We start from the raw sequence: 18402 nt of genomic DNA on the forward strand, positions 1-18402 counted from the left end.
CTCTTGAGAAACACAGACTGCTACCCTTTCATATTCAGAAAAAATTTTCACTCATCTTTGCAAACCTCATCTCCTTATTAGTTCTCAGTATGAACCTAGACCTAGAATAAGACTTTCATTCAGTAATTATTAAGTCTTCAGGCCAATTACATTGCAAGAACCAAGCAGTGCATAAAAGTGTACTGCAATTGTCAACACACAGAGAAGATTCTTGGCTGAACCTAAAATTCATCTGTTAACCCAGTGCTTGACCTCCCTTAACATGAACTCGCCCTTGGAAGTGATTCTCTATTTTCAGTCACAACCTGTTAGCTTTCTTACAAGAGCTCTTTAGCCAGCCTCAGGCAAAATTGCCTCATCAGCCCACCAGAAAAAGTTTTCTCCTCATTTACACAGTATATCTGCAACTAAGTGCACACAACCTGCAATGGCTGTTTCTGCCAGCCAGAATGCAGGGACATTGGTAGCTTGGGAACAACTAAATAGCAGCGATGCATTATACTGCATACACCCACTCGGTGTTAGCCACACCCATGGTGTTAGCCACAATTTAGTAGAAGTAAAATATTTCTTTCAAGTACTGCTGCCAAATGCCAGTCCACACAGAATTAAAGCCACCTTACAGGATAAGATTTTGTATGCCTTCAGAAGAACTTACAGTTAATTCACCTTCAAATATTCTCCAAATATTTCCCCTAAGCTAATATACAAAAATTCAGAAACAGTAACATTCAATCCATCTTGATTTCCCTTTGAACAATGGGGCTTACACTTAATGAAAAAAACAAGGCTTGAAAATAAAAACTTCTGATATATTTATAGACTATAGCTAAACTTCTGATATATTTGTAGAGTATCGCTAAGTTGTCTTAATTCATAGGGGATCAGTAAAGCCTCTTAACAAAACTAGTGCTAATATTCTGGAAAAAACAGTAAGGTGAAACTTAAAACTCTTACTTGTGCTTCACATTATACTAAAAGAAACATTATCTTGATTAAAACACAAACTGTACACACTAGCTGTTCTGAAAGTTCATTATCAAACAATGACTGGACTAAAACTGGTATTTAAACTAATATGTTTCCTTTTTCAACTGTGAAACACTGCATAGAGAACAACAGTGCCCAAACTGCCTCCAGTCCTGGATGCAAACAGCACTGATTCCACTGACATATGTATCACCCCTGCCTAAACATACAGATTATTTTAAGGTAAGGACACAGTAACTCAAAAAGCATGCAGAACCACTCCGCAGCACAGGTGACTGCTGCCAGACTGAGATGCACCAGGGCCATGGACAGTGATGGGATTGGAGCCTTCCATGCACAAGAACAACAGATGGAGAGTCATTTCCATCCTGCAGCTCACACAGCAGCAGGGCTTTGCTCTAAAGAGGCTGATTGATTTCTCTTGTTCTAATTCATTCCTAAAGTCCGTCTGAGGTAGCCTTAATATGAGTAGAGGAAGGACGACTGAGTGAGTAGAACATAGCTTGGAGAGTCTCAGTGGGAACACTAAATCAGGGAGTGCCATTCCTAAATCACAACAGCCTTTTGTGGTGCATAATGTGTGGCACAAAGGGCTGCAATAACAGCAGATCTGCCCAGAGCAGATTGGAAATTAATTTGGTCTAGGTATTTGTTGTATTAGGTATGGAGCCACTGGTGACATTATTGCTTGGTCTGTTCATGGGGTTGTGGTACACCAACCTGTATATACTCCCATATGTGCAGCATGTGTTGGTATTTTTCAGAATAGGAGAGAGAGCAGGATGGCTTTGTTGATGTACTGCGGGATATCAGTTTATGACATGATAACGTCAAGAGCAATGAAGGTCGTATGGGATGTGTGTTCAGTGCTGCTCTCCTGCCCTTACCTCAGGTGCTACCTTTGGGAGTCCATTAATAATCTTACCACGTCAGTAAGGGGGAAACAGGGTAGGATTATTTTCCCCAGCCTTTCACTCCAATTTCCTCTTTCAGGCCTGCTATCACAGCTTTTAAGAATTCTCAATCTCTTTGTATGTGAAAGAAAGTATGTTCTTGTGCCTAAGACTACCAGGTCTCTTCAGAGCTGTCAACATCAACACCAAGAAGTCTACATCAGAGAAAAGAAAGAGATTTCTAGGAAGATTGATATTCAGAGATCTGACTTAAGGGTGGATAGTTATGAGTGGCATGCAATGTGGGAGAAAAAAAGAGGCCACATTTTAAAGCACTATTCTTCTCCAATGGTTTGGAAGTTCACATCCGAGTAACTATGGGACCCTGTTAAAGTGGCAGAATATTTGAAAGAAAAATGGTATGGCAGTTCCAGAGAGCAGCGAAGTTCTACAATGTGCCTGGACCTTGGTTACTATTTATTGAATATGGCCTGATACTAGACAGCACCCTCACTGGGAAGAGGAGGAAAACAGAGAAAGATGCACTGTGGCCACTCAAACTGCAGCTGAACCACAGAAATGACCATGCCAGTAGCAGTTGCCTCTATACAGAAAATGAAATCCAAGATAAAATCAGTTCACTTAGAGAGGGATGAAGAATTAAAGCCTTACAACAGGAGACAGGGCCAAAGATAATCACCTAATTCCTAGCCCCAAGACAGCTGTGACATACACAGGATTGCAGTCAGGTGAGCCCTTGGTGACCTGGCTGCTCCAATGCTGGCACAACGTGGCCCACTGTATGAAACTAAATGGTAAAGAAGCCAAGCAACTGGGATTCCTGTCCTGGAATGTGGGCATTGATAAGGGTATTGGGAAGAGGACAGTACATTACCATCTGGAGTCATGGACAAAAAGGATCTGAAGCCTGCTACAGTCCCAACAAAAATGAGATCTTTGCATTTTATTAGAGGGGTTCAAGCCACCTCTGAAGTGTCTGGCACCAAAAGCACAGCTCCTGCTGGCATCCCAGGTACCAGTGCTGGGCTGAATGTTGAAAGGGACAGTCCCTTACACACATCATGCCACTGATGCTGTGCAAAGTAAACTGCACTGATCAGATAGCAAACTCAAACAGGAAAACCCAATTGCCCAGGATCCTGGAGCTCATCATGGACTGGCCCAAAAGTGAAAATTTCAGAGTATCTGACTACCAGACAAGGAGAAGGAAAAGATGACACATGGTGAGGAGGGCCTGTCCACCACTTAACCAGCTAACAGAAAACTAAAAGCAACATGCTCTCTTTAGTGAGAGTGCAACATGCTCTCTTTAGTGAGAGTGCCATACTGGCAATGTAAGGATGAGTTATTTCTGGCTCAATGGGCCCTTGACGCCTCCAATCATCCGGCAAGAGATGCAGCATACAGATGGGCTCATGTCTGAGGGGTGGACTTAAACATGGACACTATTTCCCAGGTGATCCAATTACTGTGGAACATTCACTGCAATCAAGCAGGCCAAATGGGTAAAGGCACTGTGGTATGGGGGATGATGGTCAAAATATAAATATGAGCAGGCCTGACAGATTAATTACATCACACTCCCACAAACACACCAAGATAATAGCTACCTTGATATTCATGTAAAGAACCACTGGATGGCTGGAGATGTACCCTGTGCCTCACACCACTGCCTGGAACAGCATCTTGGGCCTTGAAAAGCATGTCCTGTAGTGACATGGCACCCCAGAAAGAACTGACTTGGACTACAGGACTGTCCTGGTTCAGGGCAAATTTTGGAGCGAACCCCCAGAGGGGGTCCTCTAGGAAAGCAGATTCAATTGGCCCCTCCCCCCAACCGGTCCGGGGAAAATACCTCCTTAGATAAAAGTGGAAAAAACCTGTTTATTAAACAACAAAACTTTAACAATATTAAACAATAAAACCCCTTACTGCTCCAAAAGAGATGACAAACTCAGGAAAGTCCCTTCCCCAGGTTGCAGCTTGGCTCACTCAGTCTCTGATCAGTCCCTCCAGGGCTGGAAATACCGCGGCCCAGGCCTGGCCTGGTGGGCCACAAGGTGTGAGCTGCCAGTGCTCTGCTGGGTGTTCAGTCTGGGGCAGGTTTAAACAGGTCCAAAAAAAAGGAAAAAGAAAAACCCACAGTCCAGGGAACTTCTTTACCTCAGCTAGCTAAACTAACTAAAACAAAGGAGAGCTCTGTCCCACTGTCTGTTCATCCACAGACAACACAGTCCAGGAGCAGGAATGTGGAGGAGTGAGTGCAGTGTCTGAAAACAAACTGTGTGCTTATTTCTCCCCACTTTGCTCTCTGGAAGTCTTAAAGGTGCAAAACTTATTATTCAGCATAAACAGAACAAGACAATTGGGGATAAAAACATCATATAGCCGACCCAGGACAAGGACTCATTTCAAAAACAACCCCATAGACGCCTGGGCTAGAGAGAGTGGTATTGAGCAGGTATATCATACTCCCTGTCATGCACCAGCACCCAGTAAAACTGTAACTGTGCAAGTTTCCACTGATCCAGCAATTTCAGATCTTGAGACTTCACAAGACTAAGAAATCACACACATTGTCTGCTCTCCAGCATACTAAAGTATACTGACCTCCCACTGTCCACCACATTGCTTGGGCAAAACAGATCCTCTTGAGGTGCAAAGTAATGGCAAGTCTGCTGTGCACCTGGATAAGCTGCTCTCAAAGCTAAGCAAACTAATAAATGTAAGTCAGATGTCCCTTTCTCCATAACAAGAATCAAAGACTTGATTGATGTCCCTAAAATTTATATAATGTTGCAGAAGCAAGCAAAATACCATCTCACTTCCCCCTGCTCTCACCACTAGCAATCCTGCAGGGATAAATCAAATGAGAGACCCTATGTATTCTCCTGGATAATAATCATCCTCTACCATTGTTTAGGTAAATTGAATACTGATCTCAGGTTTTCTCTGATCAGCATTTTCTTCATCTGTGAATTGTATGACAAGCCCACAACTTTATTTTTCAACATCTTCCTAAAAATTCATACAGTGTGTGCAATTTTCTCATGTCCTTCTCAGCCATTTATTCACTGGTGAAATCAGCTCTCTTCACAGTCAGAATATTAAGTTTTAAAGATTTGGAGGCCACTGTAGACGATTTTGCTAAAATGTTGTATTAGGTTCTCTTGCAGAATTGCTTGTTAATTATAACTTCTAGATCCCTTTTATAGTTTCTCCTTTTGAAATCCTATTCTACTCTTACTGAGATGAGACTTGCATTTCTCATTGCTTGGTATACAACCTATTTTGACTGTACTTAAAAACTGCCCTTTGTTTAAATGAGTTTCGTTTATAAATTTTTTCAAGTTGCTATCTGCGCCTTTCTGCAATATGACACCTGCCCATTTTATTAACAGGAAATCTATTTATCTCTAGATCACAAAGTATTGGAAAACATTGTATGGGACATTCTGAAAAACTGCAGTAGAAATATTTCTGTTCAGTGATGCTAAAAAATTACCAATTTTTGTGCATGACTATCTTAAAATGAGTTCGAATAAGAATTAGCAGCAAAAAAAAATGTAGCTGTAATTGTACAGTATTACACCAGCTCCCAGTAATGCTGCCACTAGCACAAAAGGAGGAGGCCAGGTTTATGCCCTAAATCTCCCATTCGTGCCCTGAACACAAACTGACTAACATCCAGAGCAGGACAACAGAGCTGTCCTGTGCACCTTCTCTGCCCTGCCTCCTCTCTCCCTCTCTCCTGACACATAGGCCCTCCTGTGTGGGCCTCCTGCTCACACAGGCTCACCAGGCTGGCTCAGGGCAGCTGCACACTCGAGCACAGCAAGAGAGCATTGCAAGGTATGACACTTTGCTGTGCAGGGAGAGGTCTACACCTTCCATTCTAAAAGCACACATTTCAGCAGCATTTTCAATAGATGGGCCTAGCATTCACAATTCCTCTTCCGATATGCTTCAACATTATTACCAGATGTATGCCAACAAAAGCATCAGGTATGGACTTCTGTTCTGCAGCCATATGCTGTACTTAAACATACAATATTTATTATATGAAGCCACAAAGTTCTTTTTCATTCTTATTTGAATAATATACCTCAAGAGAACAGTGAGTCAATGTTTTCCCTTTGTCAGCACTATTTCTTATATAATTTTTTCTTTAGCAACTGATGTGTTTAACTGTTTCTGCAGTCACTTGCTCCAGACAAAAACACCATTGGAATAAACCACATTATCTTATAAACCTTATATTAGTTGCGTCCTCTAATGAGGATATATTCTTACAGTCAGAGCTGAAAATGTTATAGGCCATCAGTATCCAATTATGAAGTCCAACATAACATGTGGAGCACATTCAGACAAATCTATCGCAATTCTTCTCACACTATTTCCCTGTCACAGGCATTTTTTTCTTATTTTCGTAATTCATCAGTGACTGTAAGAAAGACTTATCAAGGCCTCACCATGACTGTAAGACGTTATATCTCCCTCTACAGAGAAAATGGTGAGCAAAACTGGGTCAGTAACCTACAACTGGCCAAATAGGAAGTAGCGTCTGCTTTGTAAGAAATGAGAATGGGTAATTATCACAAGCACAGATTTGGATTTCCTATATTAATCTAACAAAATTATTCTTCGAATTGAAATAATAATAAAATGTCTCCTCCCATAAAGATAACCTGAAGAAGGAGGGGGAAAAAATGAAGCTAGAAACACTATATTAAGACTGGCTAATATTAGTCTTCCATGGGAAAAGATGAGGTCAAACCAAAATGAACACACAACTCCAGAACATCCTGCAAAAATCCGCAGTCACCAAACCCCAAAATTTTCTGGGATTAACCCCACTTTGCTTTGGCTCCAGCTGTACCATCTTCAAGAAACAAGGATAAGAGCCCTGATTATTGCAGTGTAAATGGAGGATGACAAATTGGAAAACTGGTACTAGGGAATATTGGGCAACGTGGCCCAAAGTAAATAACCAGGCCTGAAAGAAAGAGAGAGACTGTGAAACTGTAAGTCCTTTTCTGTAACATGAATCTGTGACTGGATGCTACCAGTACAAATCTTGCTCAGAAAATACCTGTATCCAGGTACAGGACCATTCACATGAGACTACTGATATTGCAATTAAACACCGAATATATTCCAACCCAGAAAAGAATGCAAAGACTATAGAAACTGACCAAAACCTTCAGAGGGAATCTGCAGCAATGAAACAGGCAGAAAGTGTTTAGACTAACTCACTTTCACTATCTTAAAATTCTAGTTATGATGAATTTCCTATACAAATGTAAGGTGAAGTACAGATCTTTACAAATCTAATATGCCAGCTGGTGCTTCAAATAGTTGCTTAATAGTGCCTACCAGCAAAATATTCAATGCAAGAATGCAATCTGCTTGTTTTGTTAAATCCATGTAAAAAAAAATATTAATAAGCATAAAATAAATTTTAAAATCCACAATCAAATTTTCAAGATTAAGTTATATATTCTCCTTTCAGTTACTTTTGAATGTCTCATGAGATCTTCTTCCTAATTTTCATGAACATTTCATTCATTTATCTCATACTCTAATCAGACTTAAGACTTCAAGAATCTCTTTGCAGGCTGGTTTCTATCTATTTCAGATATTTTAATTCTATTCTTACATCTCTTTTAGGTATTGTTATAGCCATTTTGATTTTTAAATATAAATAAGGAACACAGTAGAAAAAGTCAGCAATTACAGCAGCAGTCCTTGAGACTCCATGACTGCTTTCAATTTTCACAGGGGATCAAACAGCTTCTCATCATGGGAGTAACCAAGTATGGCATCTGGCTAGCTGGCACTGGCTGGAAGGCACACACAGCCTCACAGCCATATAGGACTTTAGTGGGCACTTAGGGAACAACTTCAGTTATCTGAAACATCACTGTTGGCACTGAAAGACACAGATATTTACAATATTCACTACTGATACTGATTAAGGTACAGGATGACATTTCTGAAACTGTACACATTGCCAGTAAAAGCACTGTCATTCACTTATAAATAACCACTTAAATGATCATAAAAATAATTTAAAAACCAAAACTGAAATTATAAAATAATTCATTTGCTATAAAGGATGGAAACAGTACAGTTCCAGCGGCAGCATCATACACTTTGGAAGGATTAACAGCTTGGTTTAGTGACTACTATTAGTATTGTGTTCCTCTTCCATCACTAGGCAATAGTCTGCTGTACGGTTACATGAAAAGCATGTTGGAAATATTTTCTAGAAATCTAGCTTTTCTCCTTTGGCAAGTAACTAGTACTTAATTTTACTGATATTAATTTCATGTGACAGGCAATATAAAAGACCTACTTACAACCACTCATAAAGAATTATTTATAGACTTCTAGTAAATTTAATGAAAGAGATAATTAGTATGAACAAGCATAATTTACATAACACATTGGTGTTTCTTTCAGAACAACTGCATAATGATACAATTAAATACAACTGAAACAATAAGAGTGTATTCACATACATCACTTCTCCAACAGATCTCCATCTCCCTCAAACATGCTAAAAGGCAAGACAGCAAAGCAACAGCTGAAAAACTTGCCATCACCACAATCACTGGATTTTGCCTACAGAATTGAGATACTTGCTAACTGGTAAAATAAATGGCATCTACCTCAGAGTTTCCTTAATATATTAGAACTGTTGAAAGATTTTTTTGTTTTTTCTAGATATATATGAAGACCAGGTTTAAAACCTGCCTACTTAACATGGTTTCTTTTCATGACATCCAGTTTCTGAGACACAGAAAGCCAAGCTCTTCTCTATGCTCCTCGCTTAATTCAAAAAGGCTCTTACAAGAGTCCTCTGCCTTCATCCACAGGACTATCTGCTCAGGGACACACAGAAAAAGCAACCTTCTACTTACATGTCCAGCGACTCCCAGCATATCGAGTGCCACTGTTCACACAACCTCTGAATCTAGCCAGTCTTGAAGTTGTGTCACTTGTTCACATGCAGAAAGACAACAAGTTAATCAGTTTCTTCATTTGCATGATGAGGCACTATTTTACCACTAAATGCAACCCAACTGTATAGTCTTAATATATTAATTCACATTTCAGGACAATATGCTGCTTGCATCTCCTCTACTACATCTGAGATACATTAAAATGTTACTGATGAATAGAACACTTCTGACCAAACAGAATAAGGATTTGCCAGAATGTCAAAACTAATCCCCTTATAGGACCAGGGCTAGACAAACACAGTACTTAATGCATGAAAGTACAGTACTGCATGAAACACAGACACCTAAATTACACAACAGCATCAGTATCAGCAAACACCTTAGTATAAGACAGAAAAACCTGGTGGTATGTGTCACTGGTCCCCTGGCATTACACAAAGCATACATTCTCACTCCTCAGTTCTGTGATAAAACATTTCCCTTTGTCACTGCATGAAAGATATTCAGATTCAGTTTGACAGCAGCACAGAAAATAACCATGAAACTGCCACTGAGAAGAGACACAGACTTCCTAATGCCATGTTACTGAAGTGCAGTGACACCTCAAATTTCTTTTATTGCAGCAGTGATGTACACAAATGACACATATTTTATGCATACTCCCACAGGTAAACATGTCTCATAGGACAAGAAGACACAGTCTTAGGGCAAGAAGACACAGTTGTTAGCTGCACCAGGGAATGTTTAGGTTTGTCTTTAGGAAGATCTTCACGTAACGAGTGATGGGGCATTGGAATGGGCTACCCAGGGAGGTGGTGGAGTCATCATCCCTGGAGGTGTTTAAGGATGTGGGAATCTATAAAATTAGAGGGGTTTGGAAAAGCTACAAAAGGCAGGTCTCAGATACAGCAGAATTGTGAGTAGAGCTAAACAGTCATGAGTTAGGTCAGCAGAAAAATTTTTTAAACTGTAGAAAAAGCAAGAGCAAATCAAACAATAAGCCTGTGTATTAATGCTTGTCTAAATAGTTCTCTAAGCTGCAGAAAGTTGATCTAGCAAGATATTAGGAATGTTAAAGCTTAAGAATGGAGCTCTGTGTGTTGTCTCTTACAAACAGGTATTGTATTTGAAATAAGCAAGCATTGTTTTAACCAAAGGTACGTGTGCTTATGGTGATTAGATAGAACTATTGTCAATATGCTTTTGTTTTGTGCGATTGGTCAAGAAGCTTGTAAAGTATATTGCAACATTAAGTATTTTAGCCTGCTGCCTAGATTGTGGGCTGTTAGCATCTTCCCATTGTCATAATCATGTAAAAAATAAACAGCTCGAGACACTTTCCCAGCAGCCTCATCTCGTTCATGTCTGTAAATAACCACCCTTGCCAGCATCAAAGGACAGACTGGACATGGCACTTAGAGTCATGGTCTAGTTAACAAGGTGGTGTTGGGTCATAGGTTGGACTTGATGACTTCAAAGATCTTTTCCAACCTAGATGATTCTATGATAAGAATGTACACACACACTTGTTTATTTATTTGCACAAAAATCTTCACATGGAAGGTCCAAAAATCTCTCAGTGGAATAAATCCAAATTGGGTTAGGTTAGTTAGTTAATAGGTAATTAGGTACCTGTCTTTCAAGTTCAAATATTACAAGAATACTCATTCATAGTACAAAATAAATCGTACAATAGTAGAAGAGTACTCACTCATACTGCATGAGGAAAATTATTATTTATTATTATTAAAATTATCTATCTGTTTAAATATGTACATAATATTAGGCTAATGTCGAAGACATACATTAAAACTTCTACAATGGAAGAGTTAGCTCCTTTAAGGAAAGATGGTTATTTTTGAGACTGTTCCACCTAATGAAGCAAATTTGTACTGCACTTCATTTTGGATGACACAACACTGCAAAGTTCAGCATTTATTATCATTTAAACCATAAGCTGTACAGTCTTCCAAAAGCAGAATAATGCCTCCTAATTTTGGCCAAAATAGCTTCTGTTTTGGGTATCATGTACCTTGGTGGCTGCAGATGGCTGAGATTTACTTCAAGCTGAACTGTGGAGCTAAATTTAGCCCCAGCCAGATAAACTGCAAAGAGAACTTGCAACTGTTCGAGTGCTGGTTAACCCAAGCCAAAATCCTTACTGTTGAAGCTACAATACTAGATAGACAAGTTGATGTTTACTAATTAAATTGCCTTTACCACCAGGACACTGATGAAAAGTATAGTATTACCATAGAAACTGAAGAGAAAGACAAGACTTGGTGAAATCATTGCAGGGAGTTTCCCAGCAGATTTCCCAGCATGTTGGATTAGCATCCCTCCCACAGAAACCTATTATCTATTAACAGAGGAGCCTTGATGCTACTGGAATCTACAAACCAAATAGGACAGAAAACCACAGGACAGGAAAAGCGCAGCAGAAAATATTTTTTAAATAAATTAATAAAACCCTAAACACCAAAGAGAAAACCAGTTATTAAATTATTAAGTTACTTATGATGACGAGGAGTATTCTGACAGAAAAGTTCACACAGGCTCTCATCAGAAGCAGACCATGCAATTACTTCAATTAACCTGTTAAAAGCACTTACTCTTTTTTGTAAGTCTTTTTCTTCCTGTGTTTCCTTGAAGCCCCAAGAATACTTCTGGAAGCACACATGTATTTGTAAATGTTCATAACAGAGCTTCTTTCTTCACACGCCACTTCCTTTCTCATTCAGGTCTAAAGCCAAGGTAAATACTTTTGCTTTTCTTGTAAGCAAAAGAACCTAAGATTAGCTTAAGCCTGTGAAATTTACAAATATACTCCCAGCACTGTCTGAGGGCTGGGAGTATATTTGAAAGCAAAGCAGGCATAAACTCTTGAAAGCAAAGCAGGCACAAGCTCTGCCATTCACATTCTGTGCAGCAATCTGACTTCCTACTTTGGTCTGGCTGCTCGACATCAGCTGAGACCTTCAAATAAACTCAGTCTTCAAATATACTAAATCTGAGCATATGGAAACAGGAATTCAGGCATTTAAAAGCAGTCTGAAAATGTAAGAGGAACTTCCAATATGATAAATATCTGTTTATATCACCCATAAAAATCTCCCCGTCTTCAGGGTCCTAAATGTCTCATGAAAGTCTAACTATCAAGGGATGATTTGAATTCTTGATTTTGCTGCTTGGTTCTTCTGAAGGTTTCTTTTAAAAATATTAATGTAAAAATTGAGACAACATCCTTTTTAAAGCTTGGGGATTTTTCCCCTTATTTTGTTTTTCTATGTGTTGATCTCAAAAAACAAAAAATAAGAAAATACATGAAAAGTGTTTCAAGTTTGCACTTTCAATAAAGGGTCAATGGCAAGTAGTAATTAGTTACTAATATGAAAACATTATTTGCATATCAAAATTTTAAACTTCTTAACAACAAAAGCATTGTCATGTTTGGAATCCTCTGACTGCATTTATCTGTACAAAAATGTGCAAAATATCATCTCTTCCAACTTATTTTATGTTTTGACAATATCAGATTTTAGTCATAGAAGTTGTGAGGAGCCACACTTTAGAAAAAGTTACTTTTTTTGTAACAGCTCATTTGAGTTTAGGGTACATACTTTTTTCCTGAGTCTATCATATCAGATTTCTTGGTCTAAATATGCTTCAATCTATTCATTTTTAATACCACATATTTATTTTTAGGCATTTACTTTCAAGTACAGGAGTCCTCCTTTCTTCTATTTCTTCCAGAAATTTCTTCCAGGATTTAATAATGCACACTACTGAAAGGTATTGCAGAATTTTTGATTTTCAATTTTATCAATATTCCAGAATTAAAAAATAAATGATACTATTTGCTATTAAAACAGACTCTTTCTCTTTTCCCATCATTTAAAAGGAAGCATTCTCACATTTTTCTATAAAATCCTTCATTTTTTTCTTGAACCTAGCTTTTGAATAGATTGTGGTAGACAGGAAGTCAATCTCCTGTCTTTACATATGTATCCTACGCTGCAGAAAAATCCTGCAGTGCCAGATTGGCTGTCTCGTTCATTGGTAAAATAAATCCTGTGGATTTCTGCTTCTGGCTCAAGTATAGTATAGGTCATTAACTTATTTCAACTGGTTTTGCTTTTGGAATTTTTCTTTTTTTTAGCTATTGCCTTCAAATCCTTCAGAACTACCAGCAGGAGGTCTCCTGAAGCTGCACACATAGGCCCCTGTCCCAACATTACCGAGTTTCTATCGATACTGCTTTTGCCTTTCCTGCTCTTCTTTCTTTGCATTTTCTCTTATCAGAAATCTTAGTCTCATTTATTGTCAGGACTTTCTCTGTAGTTTATTGCTTTTCCTTACTAATCTTGTCTATGTAAAACTTTCAAACAAAAAACTCTTTCGTGTTGCATTAGCATATCATAAAAAGGTGACTCGGTCTGAACCCAACCTGTATCTAGTTCAGAAGTTTCTGCATCAAAGCTTAGTAGAGACTAAGATTTTACCAGAATCACTAAAAGCAAGTGCTCTCCTGTTTCTAAAATATTACCCTCTCCATTTTCAGAATTATGTTGCTCTCAAATCATGTTCCAAATACCTGTGCAAAATGGCTCTCTCCAACTCTGTTTCGTACTAGCATTGTGTCAGGAAAAGGTAATTAATCCTTGACAGTCAGCAGTTTTCAAATTTTCTCACCACCTTCATCTTTCTCAGTGAAATTAAAGTAGCAATTAAGATCCTCTTGGGTGACATTATCTGTGTAGCTTTTCATTGACATTTCAGGCTTTTGTCTTTTCTCATTCTTTTTCCTTCTTTGGCTGGATCAATTACATACGCCAATTAGAACAAACAAACTAAATTTTTCCCTTGTGTAACTTCACTGACCCACACAGCTCTAAACCAATTATAGATTCATTCTGGTATAGGCAGAGAAACATGCATGGTATGCCAGTCTGGTCTTCATTGGCTCTGCATCCCACTCCACACTAAATTCAAATTTCCCTCTCTTCTCTTCAGGCTTCTTCCCAGCTCAACCTGTACTTACTCCTTTCTACTAACTAAGATTTCCTTTCTCTTTTCCAGCATCCCAGTACGAGACAACACTCTTTGCCCTGAAAGTACAATGTCTCCTTATACAACCCAGCTCACTAAACTCCCCTTTTTTCTGCAGGTCCTCCTCCTGTGCCATATGCTTCACCCTCTTACATCAACTTTATTGACTAATAGTTATCTTTATTTGTAAGAATGGGAAAGACCCTGTATCTGGATGCATCTCCAGTTTTTCACTTCATCTCATCTCTCATCAGTCTGTATAGTATATTCTAGATCACTGTTTCCCTGCTTATTAATGAAACAAATAGCTTCATGTGCCACAAAATGAATGAAACTTGCTTTCTTATGGCTAAGAAATTAGAGGTTGAGCAGCAGAGCTAGCCAGCCCCCATCTTCTTTGTGCAATAACCTCAGTGTTCTTCCACATCTCTAAGTTATTCACATAGCCACTCACAGAACTGGAAACATTGATGGAAGGTGTTAAGAACCTGTCCAGTCTTTCGGTGTAATAGATCAACCTGGACACATTTTAAGAAGTCATGAAATTACAAAATTTGTTGTTATCAGATTTATTGTTATTTTTGAAAAAAACACACTGGAGAGAAGTGCCTGCAAGAGCTCTCACTGTGACAGTCAGACTGCAGTCTGGATATCCCTTCAACCAAGAACCCTCTCCCTAAGCCCTCTTCATGTTCAGTTTTGATTCAATATGACATGACCAGATCCATGTTCTTTGAATAAGATAGTGAAACACCTGTAGGGTCTCTATTACTGCAAATCTTAAGAAACAGGGATATTTTCACCCTCCTGGTTTTTACTAAATTACTGTGATAAAATATAAGTGATATAAAACTTTTCATGCAAAGCTATGCCTCACATTAAAGAAAAAGGCCATGCTGGCACAGGCACTGTCAGATAAATTCATGCTCCAGCTGGCATGGAAAGGAAAATTAAAAGGGACAAGTAGAAAAACCCTTGCCTCACTGCCTTGGGCCATGGCAGCACACTCAGACACTGGAAGCATTGTGAAGCATTGCTCCTGGAGTGTTGCTGTCATCTCCTGTCCAGGGGACACCCCAGGAGGCTTCCATCACCATCATCTAAGTCCTTCAAGGATGCAGCACACACGTGGCTCTCAGCAACATGACAGTGGCTGGCTGCCATGTAGAAAGTTATGAAAAGTTTGGCCAAGGAAACCTGCCTCACAGTCTTTGGAAACTGGAAGAAGGATTATGTATAATTGCACGTGTTCATTTCTTTGTCCTAAAAACACACATTTACATTTCAGTGACTGTTTAAAAGAAACCTAAGTTTCCTGCCAATAAACACTTAAAATGCCCTTTCCAAAAATATTCACAGACAGCTCCAAGAATATTCAGTCTTCACTGAAGAACTATGTTAGTATTTAGCACTCAAATATAATAGGTATTGTTTGCATAAGACTACACTTCTATTTGTGCCATTCTGCTCAAACCAAGATACTAATCCAATTCAATGCAACAGAAGCTTTATTCAATACTGAAAAAACTAGGTCTCTGCTAGACTGTCCATGCCCAATGCAATAGTGTTATATCACACTTTAATGAGTTCAAATAAAATTCAAATTGCTTGATTATGCTAAATATATGTACATTTCATGATAACATCTTACATTGTAAGTCTTCCCACCCACTAACTCATGCTCCCTCTCACTGATGACAACTGACAACTGTCTTATTTCAGCTTAGAAGCACAAAAAAATTGACTTATTGTGGGATTTTATTTCTCTCCACCACCTCCCTTAAGAAATGTAGTAGATCTTTTCGCGTGCAGATTTGCTAAAGAATTCAACAGTCTTGATCCAAGTGAGGCAGTAGCATCTGCTTGCTCTCTATTTCAATAAAATTTTACATATGTTTTAAAAGAAGTTGCAATTTTATGTTGACTTACATTAGGTAATTTAATCTCATTTTAATGATTCTGATATATTTTTTTTAATCTTTGCGCATGTAAGGCTGCACTGAAAGACAATGAAAACCCAGACACTGCTGTAAGTCTGTGCTGTTGTGTCCTGGTTACAGAAAAAAAATTGAATGGAGCTTTTAATGCTGTTTACTCCATACCACACACATCATCTCTGTGGTCCCAGGAGGAAAAGCCAAGGAGCAGCAGGGGAAGTGCACCATCTTGCCTGGCTCTCTCCAGGGAGAAGGTATGGGGGTAAGCCAGGTGGACCCAGCCCCTCTTCACTGTCAGTCCCTTTCCCGTTCCTCTGAGCTGTGGCTTTAAGATGTGGTACTGAAGGACAGCAATGCCAAGTCCAAGACAACTGCTCCAGGGAATATTAGAAAAGAGAAAGAGAAGTGGCACAAGCTCAGCTGAGCCATTCAGAGCCCAAGCCCCAGCAGAGCTGAGTAGTGGTGGCAGGGCCAGAGAAGGCTGTGCAGAACATGTTGGAGCAGTCTGAGGTGGCAGCATGGCGCAAGATTCAGAGGGGTTTGCTTGTACCTACTTAGACTGGGCTGGGGGATGAGAGCATTAAGCCACCAGAACTCTCATGGCCATACTGCCTTTGTCTAAGTACATACCAGGCACTGTCTTTGGGAAGCACTTTTTCTTTTGTTCCCAATGATAAATGCCCTTTTGTGGGTGGGACACCCTCTTTTTATATACTTTTCTCGCTACTGATATTGCTGTGGTTATTGTGATTTTAGTAAATTGTTAATTTAACTCATAATCTCTTACTGTCCCTCCACTGTCAGAGGGCACAGGGGGAAAGGGAATAGCTTGCTTGGAGGTTGGTTTCCTGTAGTTGTTAAAATCAGCGTGTGGTGTAAGTAAAACTTGGATTTGAAAAATGCAAGTTATTCCAAACTCATGCAACCAGATGTGTAAAACCAAATCCTCAGAAGGGTGTATAGGCCATGACTGAGGTTAGGCAGGGACTTTTCTGCCCTGGGGTACAGCCTGTAAGCATGCAAGAATTGACTCCTGAGGTACACTGAAATGGAAACTCCAGCCACCCACAGTGGAAGGTCCTTGCTCTATTAACACTGTGCAAATAACTAACACTGAAGAGTACCAGGCATACTTGAAGACAAACAACAATGCTTTATAATTGGAGTCTTACTTCCCCAAATAACTCATTGAACCTGGTGAATTAAACTAGATTTAATAACCCAAGTAAGATTATACTTTAGAGTTGAGAAAAGCAGTGAATGTGTTATTATGAAATAGCAGAAAAGCTATTCTGTTGCGGATCATCGCTCCGAAACAAACACAATCAGCAGCTCTGCAAACTTCATCAACACACACACAAGCATTTTTATTATCAAAACCAGCATGTCTGGTATCCAGGCACAGCCCAAATTAATACTAGAAAACACTTGGAGGAATCGGTCATAATCCTGCTAATTAAAAACAAGTAAGTGTTAGGAAGCCTAAATTGATTTGATTTGGCAGTATTCTTTCCAAATGCTATGACTGTATCTTTTTCTAAACAAGAGTAATGCCCTTACAACTAAAAAGCATTTGACATGTTTTGTAAACAAACATTTACAATTGTTTACTAAACACAACAGCAGAACAACACTGGAGAAAGTCACATTTTCATATCGCTAGATGCAGCAGTCTTTAAAGCAGAATAATGTCCTGTTGTCTCAAAAAATAGTACTTAAGTACTTAAAATATGCAATACATTCTTGTGAGCCAGTGGTTTGGGGAGGAAGGAATTAACTACTGCATGCCCACTTTAGAGACACTTGTCACAATAATCCCATCTCAATAAGCAATGATCTAAACCCTTTATAAGCATTATACAAGAGATAACCACAGTAGTTTCTAGTTAGGCCAGTGATTACAACCAAAGCAACCCCATGACATAAAGTTACCTCTAGGTCCCATATTTGTGAAGACAAACTCCTTTGAATTCTGCAGAGGGACATTACCACTGACCTCAAGGTACACTTGCAAATCGCTGCAGAAGTACTGTCATCCTTCATTAGTATAGGTACTGCTCTGGCAGCAGCCAGATGCATTTATACAGCTTATTTTTGACAACACACAGAGCACATCTTTTAGTTCAGCTACTCATTTCTCCCTGATTATGACCTAAGACAATTTATAATAATATGCATTAGTCAGTTATTCCTAAGAAAGGTGGATGACTGCTTAGAATTACACAAGATCCAAAAATACTCATATGTTTTGCACTTTTCTTGCAGTAAATTTATTCCAAGATTCAGCAGTCCCTATGAACAGTAGCTTCACCGCACAATTTAAAAACTGACAGTTGGAAGAGTTATGGCTTTGTTTACTGCCTTCTCCCAACAACCAGCACGAGTCTCCTAGACTGAACTGACAGCTGCATGAGACAGTACACAGCCAAATAATTACCTACAATCTATTAAATGTGTACTAGTGGTTGTCATTTGTGTGTCTTGCAGAAATCAAAAGACATAGTAATTCAAATATGGATAACCAAACAAGCAAAAAAGCCGAGA

General features: G+C 39.0%; 1 protein-coding gene across 3 annotated transcripts in view; it reads right to left on the bottom strand.

Moving 5' to 3' along the window:
• Positions 1-18402, bottom strand: part of MCTP1 (multiple C2 and transmembrane domain containing 1) — a 207104-nt gene that overhangs the window by 187534 nt on the left and 1168 nt on the right. The window lies entirely within an intron of this gene.

This window comes from Molothrus aeneus, chromosome Z (assembly GCF_037042795.1).
Source record: "Molothrus aeneus isolate 106 chromosome Z, BPBGC_Maene_1.0, whole genome shotgun sequence".
NCBI lineage: Eukaryota > Metazoa > Chordata > Aves > Passeriformes > Icteridae > Molothrus > Molothrus aeneus.